The following is a 22,301-nucleotide window of genomic DNA, read 5'->3' as shown; positions in this document are numbered from 1 at the left end:
TACTCATTTCACCAATTAAAAAACTATTTTAAACATCCCTAATGCTAATTGGTAAGCCTTCTCGTGCAGGTTTGGTTAATTGTATTTACATTGCCAAGTAACCATCTTGGAAGATGTTGATTCTGGCTAGGGTACTTCATGTGCTGGTTAACCACTTCTACAGGGTAGCTCCCCAAGATATGGTATTTTAAAGGCTAGCTAACTGCAGTTAAGTTAGAGTTAACTGGTAAATACAATATGACACAATGTTCATATTGAAATACTAAACATCTTTTTAATGTTTATTTTTTATTTTTGAGAGAGAGAGAGCAGGGGAGGGAGAGAGGGGGAGACACAGAGTCTGAAGCTGGCTCCAGGCTCCACACTGTCAACACAGAGCTTGACGTGGGGCTCAAACCCCCAACTGTAAGATCATGACCTGAGCCAAAGTCAGACGTTTAACTGAGCCACCGAGGCACCCCCATATTGAAATATTTTAAAGTAAAATGCCACACAGACAACATAACACATGAGAACAGTAAAAAGGCAAGGGAAGGTAAATGAGAGTTGGAAGCAAGGGAAGCAGTCTTGACTAACTGACTTTCTCCTTTGTTTATGAGAGCATGAATCCTACTTCAATAGGGTGCTGAGTTCCATGGAAGGACAGGCTCTCTTTGCTGGAGATTGGTTTATTTTATATGAAATAAATCATAATTGGCCTCTTCCTAGAACTTTTTTATTTTAAAGATTAGAATTTCACTGGCCCAGAAGTATCCAGAATAAATCAGACAACTGTACTCAGAGATTTAGAAAGAGAATTTGAGGGATGCCTGGGTGGCACCAGTTGAGCATTCTGACTTCAGCTCAGGTCATGATCTCAGGGTCTGTGAGTTTCAGCCCCACATCAGGCTTGCTGCTGTCAGCACAGAGCCCCATTTGGATCCTTGGTACTGCCCCCTCCCCCCGCCCCGTCTCTGCCCCTCCCTCACTGACGCTATCTTAAAAATAAATATTAAAAGAAAAAAAAAGAAAGAAAGAGAATTTGAGGCAAGGGTCACAGAAATGAGTCTGTTTCAACCAATTCTGTATCTCCACTCTCCTCTGGTGCTTCTGAAAAGCAATCTAAAAAATTCTAGTAGAGAAACATCTAAAGGTGAAGAAGCATATTTCAAGTGTGTTATCAAAATTCCACTGATTAACAGGAAAATGTTATTGGTTGATCCGGGCTGAAGGGTAAAACTATCAGTATTTTAAGACATTCACCCAAGTTGTAAACAATTGTTCTTGCTGCCTCAAATCCTTTGTACAGTGCCTCAAATCCCTTATAGAACGTGGAGTATAAATAAAAAACATACATAGGCACATGTGTGCACACACACACACTCTTCTAAATATCTCTTATACAGTCAACATCACTGATACTTTATTTTAATACAAGGTTTAAAATGAAAATCAGGCAATGAAAGTCTTAAAATAATTTCAAATTAAACCTTGTTAGTTTTGAAATTATGTATTCACCAAACACCAAGTGACCTAAACTTTTGAGATTAAATCTCTTTTATAGAATACAATTCAATGAGTTTTTCCCATTTTGACTCCTTTTTGGAAGAAGATAGGGTGGAAATACATACAATAAAAACAACAAAATCACATAATTATAATAGCAAACAAATCAATGCCTCAATCTTATGAAATAGCTCAGCCAACCTACAAGACTTCATTTTGCTCGGCTTTCTTTCAGCAGCTTTGATCTCCTAGATGTTGTATGGCCTCTGAAAAATTGCAGAAATAAATCAAAACGCAATACAAAAGGTACCAAGGGCAAGAACAGTGATCGTATTTTTGGTTTCACTGAGCTAAGACATTAGTAGGTTTTGGCATTAATCTACCCGCTGGTGCCAGGATAGCTTTTTCAAGCATCAGGGTTTTTAAAGAAACAAAACCCCAAGAGCCAGATGGTCAAGATACATGGCCTGCCTATAGGGAGGTCTGTGTGGAGTAAACTAGTGCCCGAATGATATGGCAAAAGGGCCCCACAAAATCCCCATCTTCAAAATATCTCCCTTATTACCCTGTATGGGTGCCCAAGCTTCTACCATTAAACATTTGATTTGTTGTATTTAAGATAGTGATTTTCTAACTCCTTTAAGCTGACAAAACTCTTCTTATCCATTGATTTTATTCAGAGGTCTCATAAACAAAACATAAAAGCACAGATGTTGTAGTTGAAGGAGAAGACCCATCGGATCAGGCCCACACTCCTGAGACACATCTGCACACTGCTACAACTCACTGAAGCACATTTGAAAAACCAATGGGTTAAGACAGAGTTTCCCAACTGATGTGCACAGAAGAATTATAGAAGTTGAACATTATTGATCCCTTTGAGCCCTCCGTGGCCCACTGTCTCTCACTTTCATTTATCCCAGTGTGTGGAAAAAATATTGTATGTGCACTGGACATGAAAAGAGGTTGGGGACACTCAGATATCACCTCACGCCAGTCAGAGTGGCCAAAATGAAGAAATCAGGAGACTATAGATGCTGGAGAGGATGTGGAGAAACAGGAACCCTCTTGCATTGTTGGTGGGAATGCAAATTGGTGCAGCTGCTCTGGAAAGCAGTGTGGAGGTTCCTCAGAAAATTAAAAATAGACCTACCCTATGACCCAGCAATAGCACTGCTAGGAATTTATCCAAGGGATACAGGAGTACTGATGCATAGGGGCACTTGTACCCCAATGTTTATAGCAGCACTCTCAACAATAGCCAAATTATGGAAAGAGCCTAAATGTCCATCAACTGATGAATGGATAAAGAAATTGTGGTTTATATACACAATGGAATACTATGTGGCAATGAGAAAAAATGAAATATGGCCTTTTGTAGCAACGTGGATGGAACTGGAGAGTGTGATGCTAAGTGAAATAAGCCATACAGAGAAAGACAGATACCATATGGTTTCACTCTTATATGGATCCTGAGAAACGTAACAGAAACCCATGGGGGAGGGGAAGGAAAAAAAAAAAAAAAGAGGTAAGAGTGGGAGAGAGCCAAAGCATAAGAGACTGTTAAAAACTGAGAACAAACTGAGGGTTGATGGAGGGTGGGAGGGAGGGCAGGGTGGGGGATGGGTATTGAGGAGGGCACCTTTTGGGATGAGCACTGGGTGTTGTATGGAAACCAATTTGACAGTAAATTGCATATATTAAAAAAATAAAAAAGAAAAAAGAAAAAAGAAAAAAAAAAGAAAAGAGGTTGGGGAGATCTAGGCAAAGACAGTGTGCTCTAAGAGAGGTTATAAAACTATATTAGTGCTGGTTATTAACACTTTAGCATGGACCTTCCCTCCCTCCCTCAAATTCTCAATGTAAAGGGAATATATATCAAGGAAATTAGGGAGATGAAGGAAAACCAGCACTCTTAGGAAAGAAAGAATTGAGTAGGAGGCCATAGAAGAATGCTGGAAGCAGGCTTCTGGATGACCTGGAAGCCAAAGGTATGACACTAAGACAAGGGAAAAGGACACTCTGAGGAATGGAGAGGGTCTGCCGTGAAGGCCTTACTTTGCTACCTGGTGAGGATAAGCCCTGCTCCCCAGTGTCAGCTCAGCCTATGTTGAGATCATGCACTCAAACACATATTTTATTTCTGAGAGATTTTCACAGTGGAAGTGCTCACTTGGGAGACCCATGTAAGTGGTTCGTTCACCTGGAGGAAGGCAGACTTGAGTTTTGAAAGGTTCAATGAGTAATTCTCAGTGGAGACCCGTCACAGAAGAAGACAGGCCCTGACAGCCTCCGACTGAAAAAACAAAGCTGCTTCCCACCTCCTCCCTCCCCAGCATCCTGTCCTCTTCCCTCATTTCTCAACTTCTTTTCCCATCGTTGTGACTCACGAGTGTCAGCCAATGGAGCAGCTCTCCATTTTGCAGCCCTCAGAGATCTCATTGTGAGCCCTTTCTTCTCATCCCCATCCACTTAATGTCGGGCACCAATCCAGACACGATCCCTTCTCCAAAGGCGCCCCCTGAGGTGCAGCTTCCTGGCAGGCACCTTCCACAGGCAAAAATGATTTGCCTCTGAGGACTGATTCGCCAGACGGACAATCTGAGGTTTATGGTTTTCCAGCAAGGGGTTTCACAAAACCTTGCCAATGCCCCTTTTGCCATTGGCCAATTCCCTTTCACTGGCTCTCCCTGCCTGTCATCTGCTTTGTCAGCCAAAACCCTTTTCATTTTTCTCAGCTTCATCTTGGACTCAGGCCTAGGAAGGCCTGTCAAGAAGATTCCTGACGTACGAAGTTTTATGACTCTTCCACCACCATCCTGAGAGGCACCCCTTGTTCTTCACCTCTGTGTGTTTCAGAGGAGTGCATTCTTGTGTCTTACATAGAGCATATTTGACTGAAATTCCAAATGAATAATAGCACACATAATTATTTTCAAATGAGAATTAAAATCAAATGATGTGACAAAACGATGGAAACAGAATCCTCAAGAGAAATCTAGGGGAAAGGGAGAAACAAGAGGAAGTGAGACTAAAATAGAAAATGTCCTTGTATAAAACTGAAAATCTTTAGGGAGGATCAAAAACTACACCCAAAAAGGTGTAGTTGTTTAAGATTCAGGAGGCCTTGACTCTTGTCTGAATCCACTCGTCATCTAAGCCCTTCTTCTGAACACTCTGGGCCTGTCCCAAACGCACTTGCCTTTTTCTTCCCAAATTGCTCGTTATTTCTCAGCACGATCTCTCTGCGTCAGCAAAGTATACTGCTCGCTGCTGTTGCTCAAACACAACTTGCTGTATCCACCCGAAACACTTGCCAAGCATAGTTTTCTTCTCATGGAACAGGCCTGGCACCAATTTAGTTTTTGTTTGTCTAATTGAACACTTATTGAGGCTTACTAGGTGCCAAGCATGTTACATGCGTTATCTCATTTAATTTTCATAACAACCCTTACTTTCCCCATTTGAAAATAAGGACACATGAGGAAACGAGCTGAGGAAGTTGAAGCCATTGGCTCAAGGACTGAGTGACAAGAACAGCATTCTGACCTAAGGTAGGTCTGACCAGAGAGCTCAAGCTCTGAACCACAGCACTCTCCCTCATTGGCTCCTCCTTTGCTCAATGAGTTTAATGTTTAATGAGTTTAAAGTTTAAACTATTTTGAAATTTGGGACAGAAATGACCATCACTCTGTTGGCCTTGGAAAATACAACTCCCAAGCCCACTGCTGTTCAGATCAGCAGGAAAACCAATCTCTCTCTCTCTCTCTCTCTCTTTTTTTTTTAGCAGACACTAACCCTTTCCAGCTGCCAGACACTGGAAGAGGGAGGCAGCTGAAACCCAGGGGACCTGCAGAGAGTCTCTCTTTGCATGGCCAGGAGTGCATCCTGGCCTTGGCTTGAAGGCTGGTGGCTCTGTTTCCCACTCCCCAAGATTCAATGCAGAGCCCTCTCCAGGGATCTGCTGCAACAGTTCTTCGAGAGGAAATGAGGATAATCCCTCACCCTCCACCCTTTGGTGCTCCTCTTAGTCAAGAGATTTCCACACCAACCCTGGCCTGACTTGCAGTGAAACCGGCTTAGATTCACTCGGTCACATCCTGAGGCTCCAGTCTACCCTGTGGGGAACAGGTTCCTCTGCTGTTCTCCTTTCAACCAGCTGGCTCATACATAGCAGGACCAGCCCCTCCCTCTTGTCTCATTCTTCCCTCAAAGTAGTTTTGTTTCAGAGGCTTCCTTGCCTTTTTTGGTTTTGGGTGGTGGTTGTGGTCACCCACTGCCCCTTAGTTCACCTCAAGAGATTTCAGTAACTTTGAATCACAGGGAAGAGGGGTTGGGGCTTTAGTTCCTTCCCTCACAGAAGATCCCTAAAGTTCTCATGCTAATTTGCTCCCAACACTCTCAGACAAGTTCAAGTGCTTTTCAATATCTTTAAAAAAAAAATCAAACTTCACTGGGGCATCTGGGAGGCTCAGTCGGTTGAGCGAATGACTTGGTTTCAGCTCAGAATGTGATCTCATGGTTAGTGGGTTCGAGCCTCGCCTTGGGATCTGCACTAACAGCACGGAGCCTGCTTGGGATTCTCTCTCTCTCTCTCTCTCTCTCTCTCTCTCTCTCTCTCTCTCTCTCCTTCTCTCTCTGCCCCTCCCCCACCCTTGCATGCATTCTCTCTTTCTCTCAAAATAAATAAACTTAAAAAAAAAGTAAAAAAAAATCAAGTTTCACATCACCCTGCTACAATCAGAACTCAGTTCTCAGGGGAAGCCTAACTACTTCACTGCTCCTTTGCTTCTACCACTTAGCTCTTAGATTAATTTCAGTCCCACAAGCAACCTAAAGTTTGTGAACCCATCCAAGGCTGTTAGTACTCCTCAGAGCCCAATAATTGGTGTTCACTGACTAGGGCCCTGGAACAGTCTATGTCTTTCTTTTTTCCCTTTTCCTTTTCTTAGCAATGTTTGGAGCAAGGATGAGTCTATTCTTGGCAAGGCTGTTCGGACTCTTCAAAGGAGAAATGTCAAAGGCAGGATCCTGTGGGGGTTGTAATTATTTTATTCTCAACCATCTTGCAGCCTTTCTGTACCAGACCTCTCATATGTAATATAATGTAGCTGAGTCATATTTCTAAGTATTTTATCTTCATCTGCATCCCCAAGGGACATAGGGAGCATAGACTAAAGACTCAGGATGAGCCTGGGAAGGTTCAGGGGCTTTAAAAAGAGCTGATGAGCATACATTTGGGAGAGATTCTCTTCCTTTTTCTGCTCTTCTTTCATCTGATCTCAGTTGGTGCCAGCCAGCTCCCAGCCTCCTGGCCCAGCTGCTGCCCTTGGCTGCATAAGTAGGGGCATTGTGTGGGGGAGGGGTATGTACTATTTCTCTTTAACCTCTGTATTCATCCTGCTTGATTACCATATACACCATGATAGGTTTTGCATTGTCAAGGCCAGAATGTATGAGGATGTTCCTTCCCCTTTGGGTATTCTATGTTTTGAACATAATACACTGTCAGGAGGAGGCACAGACAATAAAAGTCATTTATTTCTTAATTAACTTCTGTTGCCAGGCATTTTACATAGAGTGTCTTATTTAATCTTCACAAAAACACTGCAAAGGAGATTTTATTCCATTTCTTTAGGAAATTAAAGATAAACAAGGATCATGGGCCATAGTAACATTTTTTCTAGATATGTCTCCTGAGGCAAGGGAAATAAAAGCAAAAATAAACTATTGAGATCATGTCAAAATAAAAAGTTTCTGCACAGTGAAGGAAATAATCTACAAAACTAAAAGCAACCTACGAAATCAGAAAGGGTTATCCAATAAAAGGATAAAGAACTGATACAACTCAACTGATATATAAAGAACTGATACAACTCAACACCCCCAAAACAAATAATCCAATTTAAAAAGTGGGCAGAAAACATGAACAGACATTTCTCCAGAGAAGATACACAGATGGCCAACAGATACATGAAAAGATGCTCAACATCACTTATCATCAGGGAAATGTAAATAAAAACCATAATGAGATATCACCTCACACCTGTCAGAATGGCTAAAATCAAAAACGCAAGAAAAAACAATTGTTGATGAGGATGTGGAGAAAAAAGAACCCTCTTCCACTGCTGGTGGGAATACGAACTGGTACAACCATGGTGGAACAGTATGGACGTACCTCAAAAAGTTAAAATAGAACTACTCAATGATCCAGTAATTACACTATTGGGTATTTACTCCCCAAATGCAAAAAACACTAGTTCAAAGGGATACATACACCCCTATGTTTATAGCAGCATTATTTGCAATAGCCAGATTAGAGATATAGCCCTAGTGTCCATCAATAGATGAATGGCTAAAGAAGATGTTTATATATATGGGTATATTTATGAGTGAATAATATTCCATTGTATATATACATATATTATTAGTATATATGTATGTATATATATTATAGTATATGTGTATATATAATATATAATTAGTATATATATTATATATATGGATTATGTTATATGATTATATATATGCATATGTATATATATGTGTATATACATATACATATATATATATATATATATACACACAATGAAATATTATTCACCCATAAAAAAGAATGTAATCTTGCTATTTGCAACAATGTGTGGATGGAGCTAGAGAGTATAATACTAAGCAAAGTAAGTTAGTCAGAGAAAGACAAATACAATATTATTTCACTCATGTGTATAATTTAAGAAACAAATGAACAAGGGGAAAAAAAGAGAGAGAAAGAGACAAACCAAGAAATAGACTCCTAACTATAGAGAACAAACTGAGGGCAGGTGGGTGGGGCGATGGGTGAAATAGGTGATGGGGATTAAGGAGTGTACTTTCTGTGATGAGCACTGGGTGATGTATGGAATTGTTGAACCACTATATTGTACACTTGAAGCTAATATAACACTGTATGTTAACTATATTGCAATTAAAAAAATTATTTTTAATTAAAAAAAGAAATTTTAAAAAAGGATGATTAAGGAGCACCTAGTAAGTAGCTTAGCTAGCAAATGGTGGAGCAGGAATTTGAATCTGAAGTCCCACTGTCTTCCCACTGCTTGACTCTTCCTAGTAGGTGGTGGCTTCTCACCTGAGCTACAGCCTTCCCTTGGGGGAGTTAGCCGAGGCAAAGACAGCATGCTTCTCTATTTGATTATCCTTTTTCAATCACAAAATATGAAAGAAGATAAATCTAAGTATTACGTACTATTACAATGTCACTTCAATGGATGACTAATTTTAAGGCAAAACTAAACACTTCCCAATGTAATTAATTCATTCTATTTATTGAAGTATGGTAACATCTCACACTTGAATAAATCCTGAATTTCTAACTCACTCTCAGATTTTCAGTTTGGAAACGTCTCCAGTTTCCCTTAATCACTAGAAAGTTCTGCAGCTTTGGTATCACCATCACACTGCCAGCATCTCTGTAAGGGTTCTTCTAAGGTGATGAAGCAAGACAACTGTAAAAGTCAAAGCCTGTCTTTGCACCTATTGAAAGTGAATCATCTAATTGGATTATTGTAAGGATTAAATGAGTTACTAGATTCAAAGTATTTAGACAGAAAGATCTCAGTTAATTTTAACTATTATTATCAATAATGTTTTCAGCTGTCCTAAAAAAAGAGATGTATCCTTGACTACTTTCTAGTATTGCTATTCAGCTGGCAGTAGAAGACAACACTGCTTCATCAACTTGAGGGGCTACGTGGACCTGGGAGAACAGTGGCACAGTCCCACGTTTGGGCAAAGGACAGAATTAGTGTGGACAACTGGGTACTCCTTGGCAGTGTAATATGAGACTGCACTCAAAGGAGAGGGAGACTCTTTTGATCCAGCTCTGTCTTTTATAGTATAAGTTATCATCTTGTTATAATAAAAAAGGATCAAAACACAGTCTTTCTAGAGAGGAGAAGCATTTCTTTTGTTTCTATTTATTCATTTTTTGAGAGAGACAGAGACAGCATGAGTTGGGGGTAGGTATAAAGAGGGAGAGGGAGAAAATCCCAAGCAGGCTCTGCACTGACAGTGCAGAGCCCAATGTGGGGCTCGAACAATGAAACCACAAGATCATGACCTGAGCCAAAAACCAAGAGTTAGACCCTTAACTGACGAAGCCACCCAGGTGCCCCAAGAGGAAACTCATTTCTAATTTCAGCAGCATGACTCCAGCCATGGAAAGAAAACTGCATCTTATACTGGAAGAAAATAAATAAAAGTATTAGTAGTAGTTATCTCTGGATATTAAGACTACTATAAACAGTTTTATTTAGTTTTGGGGGGCACTTCTCTATAACTTCCAAAATATTTGATGAGTATACTTCACTTCCACAATAAAAAAGTTAAAAAAAAATAAAGTTACAGGAATTGTATAAATTCATACCCAAGGTTCCTTCTAGTTGGTCTATTTTCTGTCAACATTTATTTTTACGACAGCCCTTAGGTTCCCCCATCATTTTCTTTTGGATATACTAATGAGATGCCAAAATTAATGTTTATCTTAGTAAGCCTCATTTCAGGAGCAAAAACCTCATTCTTAACTTCTCTTCTGACAGTGTGCCTCTGGCTGAGACTAAAGCAGGGTAAATTGGACAGATTCTAGGAAAAACAATAGAGTTTATTGTAAATAAAACCCAAAAAAAGAGTACAGGAGTACTCAGCTCTAGACCAGGAAGCCTAACATTACTTGTTTGGGCTGAAGCTCCACAAGTCAGTCTATCTGACATCATCCTAATTTGCAACATTTTGCTCAAACACTTAATCCTTCCCAAAAACCCCTGCATTCTATTAAATGTCTCTATCTAATATTTTACGGACTTGTCAGCCCGCAGAACTCTTCCAAATCCTTGTAAGACAAACTGAACTTTTAGACTGAAAAATGAACTCAAAAGACACCAGAAACTTCACAATCAAATGAGACGCTAATGGAAGATTAAAAAAAAAAAATCCTTCTCATTGCATTTAGTTTTTTTTTTCTACACATAATTTGGAATATTCCTTTTTAGAAAATACACCCAGAAAGTCTTAGAATTAGTGACTGATTAAAAAAATGCTTCTCTAGGGGAACAAGTCCATTATTTACCCAAATCATTACTTCAATAATAAACAGGTGATGTGGTGCCACTTAAGGAATAATTACAGTCAACGTTTCTGTAATGTAGACACTGGTCTAAGCATTTTACACATAATTAAATCATTTGATTCTTGTAACAACCTTGTGAGGAAAGACTTTGTTACCTTCGTGTTACAAGGGAAGAAACAAAGACCCAGAGAGATTAAGGAAGTGGTTCAATGTCACATAATCATCGAGTGTAGAATTAGGATTTGAACCTTGGGCAGGTTGGCTCCAGAGTCCATGTTCTTAACTACCGGGTTATGCGGCTTCAACTTGATTGTCAGAGATAGAAAAAGGGGTGTCATGTGGACTACTGGACAGTTCTTGGCCTCTGTCAGCATCCCCAGCAGCATCACCACCACCGTCATCACCAGCAACAACCGTAAATACTGTATATATACTCATGGCCTAATCCCTGAACTATGAATGTAACATTGTTTGGAAAAAGGGTATTTGCAGATGGAATTAAATTATGGATCTTGAGATGAGTAAATCACCATGGATTAGAGGGTAGACTCTAAATTCAATAACAAGTAAGTATTTTTCTAAGAGAAAGGCAGAGGAAGATTTGAGACAGAAGAGAACACAGAGAGGCGAAAGAGAGAACATAACCATGCAGGCAGAGATTGGAGTAAAGTGGCCTCAGGTGAAGAAATGGTGACAACCATTGGAATCTGGAAGAGGCAAACAATAGATTTCCCCTAGAGCTTCCCAGGGGAGGAGAGGTCCCGCTAGATTTCAGACTTCTGGACTCCAGAGTTGTGAAAGAATATATTTTGTGGTAATTTATTACTTTAGCCTCAGGAAACTAATACCTAGTGCTTTCCAGGTTTCAAGGTGCTTTAGTATATGTGATCTCATTTGATCCACATACCCCTGCACCTCATAATAGTTCACTTTGGGGATCCAGCTCCACCATAAAATGACTACTGGACCTTGTGCGAGTCATAAGTCTCTCTGGTCTCTATCCCTTTATTTGTAAAACGGGTCTAATAACAATGCCTGCCCTGTGCCCTTCAAAAAGATGTCAGGAGGCTCAAAGGTAAATAATTCATGTGAAAAGTTGTCTTTGACCCAGAGCTATTTTTATGCAGGAAGTCTTGGGTGACAACTAATTCACTGCCTGGAAAAGGATGTGGGCACTATGAACATACACCTGCTGGGGCATGGGCATGCTACTGCCACCTTCTCCAGGACCATTTGTTGTTTGAACCCAGTTTCTCCACTGGGAATCATTGGGAAACTAGGACAGGGACAGAAATTTAACAAGGCAAAGCTCTGCTGTGGGTCCAGTGATTGCATGAGCTGAAGATTGGTGTCATAAGGCTGGCTTCTCAAGAAACATCTGGTGTAAGAGCAGAAAAGCAGAGAGGCTTGTTGCCCAAAAGCCCTTGCTCTCTGCATGATCAGAAGCCAGGGACCACCCCAGAAGGTGTGAATGGAAGTTCATTTTCCTGCTGACCTTTCATTCCTAAGCCTTTGGGTGATGATGGCTCTGAAAGGTGGTAATTAGTGCCAATCGAGGTGATGTTTTTGTGAAGCTGACACCTCTCCATTAGGAAATGGACTGAAGCCAGTGGACCAGCCACTCAAGCAGGGCACAAAAAGCTAAATAATCAATGCTTGGCCAAACCTTGCACAATTAGTGTCTTCCTCCAACCATGCTCTAGTGCACAGTGGAAACCCTTGCAAGGATGGAAAATGGGAGCTACAGGGTTGAATGGCACCATAAGCCTTGGAATAGAAATATAAACAATGACAAGGAAGAAGAAACACAATGGGAGAGAGAATAGGAATGGGGGCAGGGTAAGTCAGTGTGCTTGTACGGGAACAGAATAAACCCAGGCGGAAGAGACTAGCATGTATTAAAGTCAAAGGCACTACTCTAAATTCAGTACAAAGCAATTTACTGATTTTTAATGAATTATGTCACTTGCATTCTGTCAAACTTCTTGCCTCCTGTTCTTCCACTCTTTATTCAGTCTCCACAGGTACCTAGAATTCTACTAAAACTTGGCTTCATTAAGGAACAAAAGCTTCACTCCAGTTATTACAGTACCTTCTAACTTTCTCCTCTTTTTTTTAGCCCCAGCCATACCTTTGTCCACACTTAATTACAAGCGATATTTTAAAAGACAAATCTGAATGTGTAACTCTCATGCCCAAAACCATCACTGGCTTACTCTTTCTATTTTACTTAAGACAAAATCTAAGATCCTCAATACAACAAATAACACTTTCTGGCTGCTGCTGACCTCCCCAAGGCCAACCTCAAGCAGCTCCCCTTATCACTTTGTCCTGTCCTTTGCACCTTTCTTTGCTGGCTTGGAGGCCTTCAAACAAGTTACTTTATATGTACATATGGGAATATATCTGTATGTGTGTGTATATGTATGCATATATTATGGAAACAGACAGTCAAGTTTGATACATATCTAACCAAGAAAGATATATTCCCTTAGCCTGGGAAGCTCTTGCCTCTGCCCTGTGCCTGACCAATTCCTACTTCCTATCCCTCTGACACACAGTAAGGTCTTCCCAAGCCCCTGCTCCTCACTTTTGATCATGTTCTCTTTATTACTCACTCTAACACTGCTCTTTCTCTTTTTGCTTGATAGCACTTACCACAACTGTTATATATACATGAAATATAAGTGTATATTAATATATTAACATACATATAAGTGTTGTTTGCCTTTTGGCCCTCCCAAAGAGGTAGGGACATATATGCTGTTTCCTGCAATAAAGCCACATACTTTACCCCAACTCCAGATATTCTGATATTCAGTTACTCAGGAATTAGGGTGGGGGCAGGGTTGGGGCATTGGCAGTTTTTCAAAGTTCTTCAGGTGATTCTAGTGTGCAGCTGGGGTGGGGACTGTTTATCCATCCTTTCAATAAGGAAGGAACGAAGGCCCAGAGAGGTCATTGACTTATTCAAGGTCTTCAAGCAGCTATTAGCAGTGGAAATGAGGACTCAGTGGAGCCCTGCCTTTTTATACACTATAATGTTCCTTCACTTAACTTGGAGAAGCTTTGTGAAAAGGATAGAGATTCCTTTCAATTTTTTTGCATTCTTGCAAAATAATTAACTCGTACCTGTTTGCATAGGATTTCTCTGGTTTTAGTGCTATAAGAAGGCGGAAATGGAGGCACCTGCATGGCTCCATCAGTTGAGTGTCTGACTTTGGCTCAGGTCCTGATTTCATGGTTTGTGGATTCAAGCCCCGAAAAATTGGGCTCTCTGCTGTCAGCCCACAGCCTGCTTCGGATCCTCTGTCTCCCTCTCTCTTTCTGCCCCTTCCCTGCTCTTTCTCAAAAATAAATAAATAAACAAACAAACAAACATTAAAAAAGAAGGGGGAAATAATGCTTCTTACATAATTGTGAAGGTTAAATAAGCTAATATTTGTAAAGCCCCGAGCACAAAGCCTGAGCAGTTCTAAGAGATCAATTAATATTAGCTTTTAAAATGTTACAAGAGTCTTTGGAAACGAGGTAGAAACACTCTTCCTTCTTGCCTTCCTGCCTTCCTGCCTTCCTTTCTTTCTTCCTTCTTTGCTTTGTTCTTTTTTCTTAATACAGTGTAAATATACAATGGAGATGTCTCAGGAGGTGTAAAAATTGCTAGAGCAATAAAATACCTCTTTTTTTAAACCAGAACTCATTACTGTCTGTCAACTTTAAATGCCACCCACACATCCCTAGGTAGTATAATTTCTCCCCACCAAGTGAAAGCATTTCAAGGTGCTCAATCATTAAACAGCTACTTAAAACAACTCTCTTTCAGGGTTTCTCTTTCCCTTGGGCATCCATGCTTGTTACTTTGTCAAAGTGTCTATTTCCTGGAATCAGGCTTCAGCAGACTGCCTGGATGTTGCTTTACCAGACTCATTGTTTTTGTAAGGCAGCACTGGAGTCCTCGGGATACCAACTGAATTTAATCCATGGGGTAGCTCTGGGAATCAGGAAATGATAACTATGTGGAACTTACTCTGCTAGCATTTGCTTATTAATTTGTTTTTTGTTTATTTTCCACATAGGCCAAACAAAAGATGGATTTGGGGACAACTCCATCATGGTAACTGGGGTGTTCATTTAGTCTTATCTCACTAGTCCTGGCTATCCTTGTGTCTTTAGCAAATCCATATTAGAAATGACAGTTCATTTGTGAGTCCATGAACTAAGCAGAAATGCAGCAAATCAGAGAATTTTTGAGAATGGGGCTTTGAGGATTACCTCATCCAACCCCCTTGAGAATATTGCTCATTTAATATTTTGTTAATGCAACATTTTGCAATCTATCAGGAAATTCACTAGTATCATTGCCCATCAAATAGTGACAAGAGGACTTGGGGAAGCTGCAGATTTCGATATTGTAGGGAAGTGGGTAGGTGAGGGGAGAATAAATTTTGTGTGGGCACACACCAGGGAGCAAATCAGCAAGGAAGGGACGCTCTAGGATGATTGGCAATCAAGAAAACATTAAATCTACAAAGTGAAAACCCATCTTTTGTGAAAGAAAGCAGATCAGCAGTTGCCTGTGGCTGCACAACCACCACTGAACTAGTTCCTCAAATGAGTGACTTGGCATCACCCTTGAACCCTGACCAATCAACTCGGTCACAGGTCCTACAGATGCTACCCTTTAGATGTTGTTCATAATCAACCTTTTCTCGCTATCCTCATGGTCACTCTCTTGGGTCAAAACTTCAAAAATGTTACCTATTTTTTTTTTTAGGTTTTGAGTTGGGGATGGAGGTGTGGAAAGAGCTAGACTTTCATAGCCATTCTCCAGATTTTTGTTGACTTGAACCTGAGTATGATGTGAGATTAAATGATTTTAAAAGGATGTTTTCCCCAGAGTCCTAGAAAGATGCTCAAGAGAACATAATTGAATGTATGGAGTATAAATTAGAACAGCCAGGAAATAAGGTAAGAAGACCAGTTGGAGGGTCCTAAAAACAGGTAAGATGTTTGAAGATTTGACCTAAGACAGTGACCATGAGGATAGCAAGAAAAGTGTGATTAAATCAAAGAAAATATAAATAAATGTGTACAAGGCTGGGCCCTGTGCTTGGCATACTACTGGATTCAGGAGAGGACTCTGAGAGTGCTGAATAAAGCAGCAAACCATTTCTGATAGAAATTCTACACAAGGAAATCCCTTAGCCTAGAACATGCAAAGGCAGACAAAAAAGATGTGGAAATCTGCACACACACACACACACACACACGACTGTATCAGCATTTCATCACTCTCATGAGTAAGTGCTACTTTCTTGACTCTTTTATCCCTTGTAAATGATCCTGCTCATAATGTTTATAATAAGGCGCAGCAGTAATAAAAATGATGAAAGATAAATGGATGTATTTAAAAAGTAGCTGTGCAAAAGATTGTTTATGTTGCATAGCAGACCATTTTTCATACTAAAAGTGGCTAAATTTCTCTACATAAATCATGATCATGTTCACTGCTTTTTCCTGTAAAGACTTAACTGAAAATGCATTGTCTTCTCTAAACTCTTCCAGGTTTAACCTCTAGTCTTTGTATATTGGACACTGGTTAGCAACAAATGGCTTATTGTTGGTTTTATCTGAAGGTGAACCGCTTCTCTCTGGGGGAATGCTAATTCATGAGAAGCCCACAGAGCTCTTTTTTTTTTTTTTTTTTTTTTTTAAATAAAAAACCATTAGTATTCATTTTTGGCCTTGACATAAAACAGAGAATAGAGGATTTGGGATCCAAAAGACCAGAAGCGAAGACCCTTAAGAGAGATTCTGTTTCTTCCTATTGTTATGGAACAAAAAGGGTGTCAGGACTGGCCTTCATTGCTCTTTTCTAGGCCTTCCTTTCTCAGTAATTCTTCCCAGTGAGGAAGAATTACTGTTTGTTTCTATACCATCAATCTCTCCATCTCTCCACACCCCCAACTCTCCCCAGCTGACTACTGAAATCTAAAGATGTTTATCAGATATTTCTCTTGCTTGTATTAAGGGTTTTGGTGGATTAAGTCAGAACAAACTTGTCATATACATAAGCTTTATACAATCATCATCACCAACACCGATTTCAACATCTTCATAAATAAGAACATTATTATAGTGTCTATTTCATATTGATCATTTACTACATTCCTGGAACTGTGTAAGAATTTTTCATACATTATTATCTCATTCAATACTCACCACAACTTCATGCAGTATGCAGTAATATTGTTTTCATTTCATGTATGGGGAAGTTGGAACTTGGAAGTTTAAATGACTTGACCAACGTCTCAGAGGGTGAAAGTAGCAGAGCCAGGACTGAAACCAGGGCTCTCTGATTGCAAACCCCATGATCTTTACCACTGTACCATGCACATAAGACAAGTACTCTTCATTGTTTATGGCTTTTTACTTTAGGAATTTTTTGTGGCAACACCTTATTCCCAGGCCTAATTTCATGGCCACCTAGAGGCATATACATATCCTACCAACTCATCTTAAGGCTGTTCTGAGCAGAATATAATTACAATGGTAAATCTTTTTTTTTTTTCTTTTTAAAGTGGCCATTCAAAATAAAACATGTAGCAGTTCTTACCCTCACTAAGTGTGATTTGTGGAGAGCTGATTCTTTGTAATCTTAATTCTATATTTTCTGTTCCTGAGTTGCTTTTCTAAAAAGCCTTTATTTGGAAGCATTAAGTCAAAGAGGGAAACTTAATGTGAATTTAAGAGCAGATTAGTTTATATTGATTTTGAGTTTTATTCCAGTTCTGTATTTGAATATCACTTAGTAAGCAAAACAGTAGCAATCTTCTTGACTATAAGGAATAAATTATAAATTCCCATATTCCCTAAAATAGACTTTACAGAAATAAACTTCACTGATATGAAGTTAATTTGAATCCATTTACAAAAAATTCATCAAGTATGCATATATTTAACAAGAATGTACAATACTTGTACACTGAAAGCAACAAAACATTGCTGAATTAAAATAGCAGAATTCACTGGGAAAGATATACTATGCTTATGGACTGGAAAACGTAACATTGTTCAATGTCAATTGATCTATAACAGAGAATAAAGAGGTTCAGAGCATGCCACTCCAAAATATGCCACTTTGGAATAAGGATTATTTTGAGCTGAAGGCAGTTAAGAAAAAGCAGCCACATGGGTCATGATCTCATGGTTCGTGGGTTGGAGCCCTACATCAGGCTCTTTGTTGTCAGGGCAGAGCCTGCTTGGGATCATCTGTCCCCCTCTTCTCTCTGCCCCTGCCCCCCTTGGGCTCCCCTTTCTCTCTCTCAAAAATAAATAAACATTAAAAAAAAACCAAAATCTTTATGTAATACAAAAATAAAGAAATAAAAAAGAAAAGAAAAGAAAAAGCCACAGGACAAGGTCTCTGCCCTCCCCCTATCTGTATGAAACCAAAACACAAATTCCTACTGTTGAGTTGTTCTCCTCCTATTTCCTTACCAGGAAGGGGGGACCTCCTTATCCTTTGAGGTGAGATGGCACTGACAGTCTATAACAAACAAAACGCACTAACTAGACCTCATCATCCATTAGCTTCTCTATATATTTACCATCCCACAGTTTGTGACCCCTAAAAGCCTAAACCCCTTTTCCTTTATTGTCACTTCTCTACAAATTTATCTTCCTTTGTTAAAATGCTGTCTAAAATCCACATTCTAACCACTCCTTCCATTTATTCAACACTGAGTTTCTCCCATATGTATATGCACCACTCATGTTAATAAACTTGGCTGTTTTTCTGTTGTTAATCTATCTTTTGTCAGTTTACTTTTCAGTGCCACAGATACAGAATCCAGGAGAGTAGAAGGAAAAGTTTTTCCTCCACTATAGGGTCAAAAAACTATGGCTCATGGGCCAAACTATGGTTCATGGGTCAAAGCAGGCAGCTTTGGAACCTGCCAGGTATGGAACGTGGCCATACCTATTTTCATTTATCTATTGCATGGCTCTTTGTGCCACCCCCACCCATCTAAAATACAGTAAAACCTTGGATTGCAAATAACTCGTTATGCAAGTGTTCCACATGACAAGCATACATTTCTAATAAATTTTAACTTGATATGAGTGATGTCTTGCAATATGAGTCGTACATGAGGCCGAATGTCACATGATCACAACTGAGCCACTGGTTCTTGAAATTCACTTTGGTATACAAGTGCTTTGGATTACAAGCATGTTTCCAGAATGAATTATGCTCGCAAACCAAGGTTTTACTATCTGACCCCTTAGAGAAAAAGTTTGCCCACTCCTGAGCTACAGATGTAGCATAATCTCCGCTAAAATCCAACAGACATTTTGGCATGTAAAAACTGACAAGCTAACTCTAAAATTTGCATGGATATTCAAAAGACCTAAGTTAAAAATCTTGAAAAGTGACAATGTTGGAGGGCTGTTAGCACCTGATTTTAAAGTTAATTTGTACTGCTTAGGGCTCTGCCACCCAGTTGGCATTTTTCCTAAATGCCAACCTCTTCCTTCCTTCTTGAACCTCTTCCTTCTTGATCCTGACTTTTAAGGAAGTCACTGCTTGGGAGGAACCATTTCTTTGATGGGTTTGTATAGGAAAAGGAGATAGATTTTCATTCCATAGCTTTTATTCAGTTCTGATGAATAAACGAACTCGATGCCTTCCTTCCAAGGTTGGTACATATGAGTGCCACTCCAAGGGGAAAGATTTTCATGGAAGGATTTCTGCATCAAGCAGTCCCTGACTTGAGTGTCTCCCACTCCCTGGGATTCTTCCACCTTGGCCACTTCTGCTGTAACCACTTATGATTCCACTGTTTCTCTTATCCTTCTTGAGTTCAAGTGTGGGGAAAATCGAAATCCTCTTCTTTTTCTTGTTCCTTTTACCTCATGCATCTTCTAGTATCCTCTACCTCTTAACCTCAAAACAAGCCAGTTAACTGATGAAACTTCTTATTTTTAATTGGCAAAAGACTTCTAACATATTTTTTTAATGTTTATTTATTTTTGAGCAACAGAGAGAGAGAGTGAAAGTGGGGGAGGGACAGAGAGGGAGACACAGAATCTAAAACAGGCTCTAGGCTTCAGGCTCTGGGCTGCCAGCACAGAGCCCGATGCAGGGCTTGAACTCATGAACTGTGAAATCATGACCTGAGCCAAAGTCAGATGCTTAACTGACTGAGCCACCCAGGCACCCCTAATTGGCAAAATACTTCTAAAGGCTATGAAAACCAAAAGCAGAATAATCAAGGAAATAATGAAATCCACAAGTGTCTAACCTATAGAGCTTGGTTTATCGATCTAATAGTACCAAAATTATGTACAAGATATTCAATTTCTGTTTGGTCCCATGCTTTGTCTCTGGATCTTTGTCATCCTTGGGTCACTTCTGACAGGTGTGAGGTGATACCTCACTGTGGTTTTGATTTGCATTTCCCTGATGATTAGTTATGGCAAGCATCTTTTCATGTGTCTGTTGTCCATCTGTGTATCTTCTGTGTCCATCTTTTCTTGTTTTTCCCTCTCTCCAAAGAAAGGAAGCAAAGCCCTTCATATACTTAGAAACTGTGGCTTAAGTTTACTTTCTCCAGGTAGATCTTGTTATCATTCTCTTAACCAGATTTGTGGTTCTTCTCTAGGTTTTCACCAAGTACTGCATTTTCTTCTGCACTATGAACTACAGCTGCAAGTGATAGTCTACCAAAGGTCTGACTTACGGTGATTATAAAAAGATTATTACTGTTCTATGCTACTCTCTTAATATCGCATTTGGTGCCCAATCTAGTCACAAGACTATATCACTACTTTACTTTCTGATTCTGCAAATATTTCATTTAAATATGTATGTGCTTACCCAGTTTACTAATTCACTTGAAAATGTCTATCATTATTACAAAGGCCACTTTGCTATTTTTTTTCCTATGTTCCAATGAACTTGTTCACTGTTGGGAATGGAATTCTTCATTCTGAGAATGAAGCAGAGGGGTCATAAAACTACATTCTGCATATTTTCCCTATTTTCTATGTGTGCATTCCTTACTGATTTAGAAATTATTCAAGTTTTCAAAAGAAGAAATGATTTTAAATAGGAATAGTTAAAACATTCTAATGCATTAGTACTTCTCTCTGGGGTGAATGTTAAAAATAGGAGTTATGTAGGTGGATACAGAAAAACTAAAAGTAGGAGGAAGAGGGAGGAAGCACTCTAATTTCTACTCAACACACAACTATTCAGGCTATTCAAGAAGTGATGGGATTTTAGGTCAGCCAAATTTGTGAAAGGTAACCTGAAGGAGAAAAGGACTTGAGGATATGGTTATGGAATGTAGTCCTCTCTAACTCACCCCTGTCTTTACCTTTAGATCATTTTATACAGAAAGAAGGCTTATAATCTCTAGCAGTAAAGCTTCTTCATGAACACAGTTTAGTTATGGAAACATACTCCCATTTGTGATCTCACAAAAACAAAGTGGACTTAAAATATTAGCATTATTTCTTCATGTACTACTTCAGTATGTAGTATGAAAAATAGTTTCATTATTTTTGAGGTTTCAGGGCTTAAAGATCAAATTGGGTTAACGAACCTCCCTTATTGACGTGCAATGGAGAAATTCTTAAACTATATGATCAAGATCAGCTAAATGTTGTAAAAACCCCAATATCTCAAGGGCTTTTAAAAAGGTTTATTTCTTGCTTTCACAGTATAATGCAAGTCTCTTGGAGGTGGAGGAGCAGTGAGGGAGGGTCTCCTCCAAGAGGGCATTTGGGCTTCTCACATGTGGAGGTTATGCCATCTTCCAGGACCATGAGGCCCTTCTGGATTCTCTGCATTGGGCTGGCAGAGAAGAGAGAAGAGGGAGGGAGTGGAGGGTAGAGCCTGGTAGTGATGGCCATTGCTTCCACCCACATTCTTTTGGGCTAACTGTAAGGGAGACTGAGAAATATAATTTAGCTGTGTGCTCAGAAAGAAGAGGAAATATTAGTTTGGCGATCATCCAGCTAGTGGCTGCCATATAATTTAAATTAAAGATCACACATTAGCATCAGGGAAGCTTAATGTTGCCCCCAGTTGGGGTTCCTTTGGGCTTGCAGTGAATGCTTTAAAAATTCAAATTACTTTAGGGGCACCTGAGTGGCTCAGTTTGTTAGATGTGTGACTTCAGCTCAGGTCATGATCTCACAGTCTGTGAGTTTGAGCCTAGCGTCAGACTCTGTGCTGACAGCTCAGAGCCTGGAGCCTGCTTCATATTCTGTGTCTCCCTCTCTCTCTGCTCCCCCTCTCCCTCACTCTCTGTCTCTTAAAAATAAATAAAATTCAAATTACTTTAAAAATTTGAATATGAGCAGAGTTCACATTAAAAAAAAAACTATTATTTTTGGGTTCTCTCCAAAACTCAGAAGATCTAACAGATCTTTTGGACCTGCTTTTCCACTTGATATTAAATGGCTGGAATGAAGTAGCAGCTATCCCCTTATCCAGAGGCCAGCTCTCCAGTTAACCCTTGAGCCTGCTTCACTCACTGTGACCTGCCTGGCCTCTGAAGGAGCTTACACTTGCATTCTCGGGTCTCAATGACTTAATCTTTTCTATATTTTATATCTTGTCACTAATATGCTAATAACAACAAGAGACTTGAATAGATTGATTTGGGTCTGCAGTTGTTAGATT

At 39.7% G+C, this 22,301-nt stretch overlaps 1 protein-coding gene across 4 annotated transcripts in view; it reads right to left on the bottom strand.

The window, feature by feature from the left end:
• The window catches only part of ANKRD55 (ankyrin repeat domain 55), a 514,150-nt gene that overhangs the window by 149,781 nt on the left and 342,068 nt on the right, over nt 1-22,301 (bottom strand). The gene's annotated exons all lie outside the window — the stretch shown is intronic.

The sequence above is a fragment of the Panthera pardus genome, unplaced genomic scaffold (genome assembly GCF_024362965.1).
Source record: "Panthera pardus isolate Hobbes unplaced genomic scaffold, ASM2436296v1 HiC_scaffold_2, whole genome shotgun sequence".
In the NCBI taxonomy this organism is placed as follows: Eukaryota; Metazoa; Chordata; class Mammalia; order Carnivora; family Felidae; genus Panthera; species Panthera pardus.
Note: the sequence above shows the minus strand (reverse complement) of the source record. Positions and strands in the feature narration are given on the sequence as shown.